General features: G+C 37.5%; 1 non-coding gene across 1 annotated transcript; it reads left to right on the top strand.

The window, feature by feature from the left end:
- The first annotated feature begins 653 nt into the window (after positions 1-653).
- LOC121212953 (small nucleolar RNA R71) lies at positions 654-760 on the top strand. Its single transcript, XR_005908323.1, has one exon. It is a non-coding gene; the product is annotated as a small nucleolar RNA R71 (small nucleolar RNA).
- Positions 761-3,031: the final 2,271 nt, after the last annotated feature.

Raw genomic sequence — 3,031 nt, 5'->3', positions numbered from 1 at the left:
TGTCCTATCTGAGTTCCGAGCCCTTGGATCAACACTTGTTGATTTTTAAGTGCTGCCTCGATGTTTTGGAAATAGGTTTCTGACACCGAGATAAATTTAGATAGCATCTCTTCGAGGTTCTGTTTCTTTTCCTATTGATAGGGTGGTTGTTGAAACCTGGAGGATGTTGTAGTCTTTGATTTCCTTGACCGCCCCACGAGAAATTGGGATGGTTTCTCCAACCTGCATTATAAGTATTGCTATATAGGTTATTTTGGGACCTAGAGTTATTGTTACCCATATATTGGACTCGTTCCTCCTCGATGCTAGGGTTGAAGGGTTGATATTCTGTGCATGCTCCTCATCCATTTGAATCGCACCTCATTACTGGATGTACCTGAGTAGAACCAAGTAAACCATCAATCTTTTTATTTAGAAGTTCTACCTGGTTTAACAGCATAGTAACCGAATCGACGTTATAAACGCTTGCTATTTTAGTTGGCTTTGTCCTCATGACTTTCCATTGATATTTATTCAGTGACATCTCCTCTATAAACTAATAAGAATTTTTAGGTGTTCTATTATTGATGGTTCTGCCAGCAGCTGCGTTAACCATTTGTTGAGTCAAAGGATTCAGGCCATTATGGAATGTTTGAACCTTTAGCCAAAGCGGTAACCCATGGTGAGGGCACCTTCTCAGTAAGTCCTTGTATCTTTCCCATACATTGTAAAGAGATTCTAAGTCCTTCTACACAAATGAAGAGATATCATTACGTAATTTGGCCATTTTAGCCGGTAGAAAATATTTTAATAGAAAATTTTCGGTCATTTGTTCCCAAGTAGTGATTGACCCTCATGGTAACGAGTTCAACAACTGTTTAGCTTTATTCCTTAACGAAAAGGGAAACAACCGAAGACGTATGGCATCATCAGAAACGCCTTTGATTTTAAATGTATCGCAAAGTTTCAGCAAGTTTGCCAAGTGAGCGTTGGGACCTTCGTCCTGCACACCATCAAACTGAACAAATTGTTGTATCATTTGAATTGTGTTAGGTTTCAGTTCAAAAGTATTTGCTGCTACAGCAGGTCTAACTATACTTGACTCAGTTCCTGTTAAAGTAGGTTTAGCATAATCATACATAGTACGAGGTGCAGGATTTTGATTTGCTGGTTCAACGGGTATCGCAGGAGGTAGCTGATTGTCTTATTTTTCAGCCATCTCTTCAGCTGGGGTTTGAGTATTGTCCTCTTGCTCGTTCTCTGTGTATCTTAAGCTTCGCCTTATTTCTCTTTAGTTTCTACGAATTGTGCGATCGATCTCTTCGTCAAAAATTAGTGGTCTTGACGGGTTTCTTCTAGTCATAAACTATAAAAACCTGCCAAGATAAAGAAAAAGTAAATTAGTAAATAATAATAAAAATAAAATAGAATTAACTTGCAAAAAAATAAATGGCTAAAGTAATAAAAATTAAGCGTTCCTAATATCTTAGTTCCCCGGCAACGTCGCCAAAAACTTGATCGTGATTTTCGTGACAGGTTTTAAATATTTATAATGAATCGTTCCTAAAACTAACTATTATCACGATGCAGGCAAGTGTACCTATCGAACAGTAGTATAGTTTTAGCAAGACCGGATTGTCGAACCCAAAGGAACTAAAAGTACTAGTAATGACTATCGTTTTATTATCTAGCCTAAGAATAAGGGGGTTTTGTTTTAAGTAACTAATTATCTAAACTAAGAATTCATAGAAAATAGAATTAGGGAATTACTTTTGGAAAAACGATTAAATTAAGACAATACCTAAGGAAAAATCCACCTAGACTTCATTTGTTATTCTGACTCTGAATCGGACGATTTATTCATTTAACTTGTTCCATAGAGATCCCTAAGTTATGTTATTATCCCTATTCAAGAATAATAACATCTAATCCCTAGATTGAATAATTGAGACTTTTCTCTAATTAACACCCTAAGGTTACATTAACTCGATCTATGGCTCCCTTTATTAGGTTTTACCCTAATCCGGTAAAATCTTGTCACCCTATCTCTAGACGCGCAATCAACTCCACTTAATTATGACAAATGTACTCTTAGTCAGGGTCTATTCCTCCTCTAAATAAGAGCTTATCTTGAATCAGTATCTTGGGATATCAAAACAAGAATTAAAAACACATAATTAAGAACAAGTTAAATATTTATCATACAATTCAGAAAATAATAACAAGATTCGTCTTAGGTTTCATACCCCTTAAGTATTTATGGGATTTAGTTCAGAAATTAAAAAGGAAAACATCTCAGAAGAATAATGAATAAAAAACATAAAGAAAACCCAAAACTCCTGAAGGGAAATTGAGGGGAGATCTTCAGTCTTGATGGTGAATCCGGCTTCTGAGATGGATCAATCGGCTTCCCTCGAGCAGTTCCTTGCCTCCTTCTCTCTGTGTGTCCTCTCCTCTTCCTTTAGGATGTATTTATAGGCTTTAAAATGCCTAAACGCCCTCAAAATTAGCCTTTTCTGAATTGGACTCAACTTAAGCTCAACAGGGACACGCCCGTGTGCGATCGTGCTTCGATTCTGCCAAATTGACATTGCCTTGTGGTCTGCCCTTGTGAGGAAGTCCAGGCCATGTTGATTTCGTACTTTGGCCTATTTTCTCTATTTTTGGCCCATTTCTAGTTCATTTTGCTCTCATATGCTCTCCTAAGTATAAAACATGAAATAAAGGCATTAGGAGCATCGAATTCACCAATTCTAAGGGAAAATCATCCATAAAATGTGTTAAGCATGGGGTAAAAATATGTATAAATTATGGTTTATCACCGTGTAACTCTCTGTTTATGATTTCAGCATACATTTAGGGGCACATGGCCAAGACACACGCCTATGTATCTAGCCGGTGCTCAACACTGACTTAAAATTTTAGGTGTAGGGACGCACGACCATACCACACGCCCTTGGGGGCAATTCATGTGTCACACACGGCATAGACATATGCCTATGTATCTACCCGTGTGGACCTTGTTAGGTTGTTTTCTAAGCCTTTGGTCACC

This window comes from Gossypium hirsutum, chromosome A13 (assembly GCF_007990345.1).
Source record: "Gossypium hirsutum isolate 1008001.06 chromosome A13, Gossypium_hirsutum_v2.1, whole genome shotgun sequence".
NCBI lineage: Eukaryota > Viridiplantae > Streptophyta > Magnoliopsida > Malvales > Malvaceae > Gossypium > Gossypium hirsutum.
Note: the sequence above shows the minus strand (reverse complement) of the source record. Positions and strands in the feature narration are given on the sequence as shown.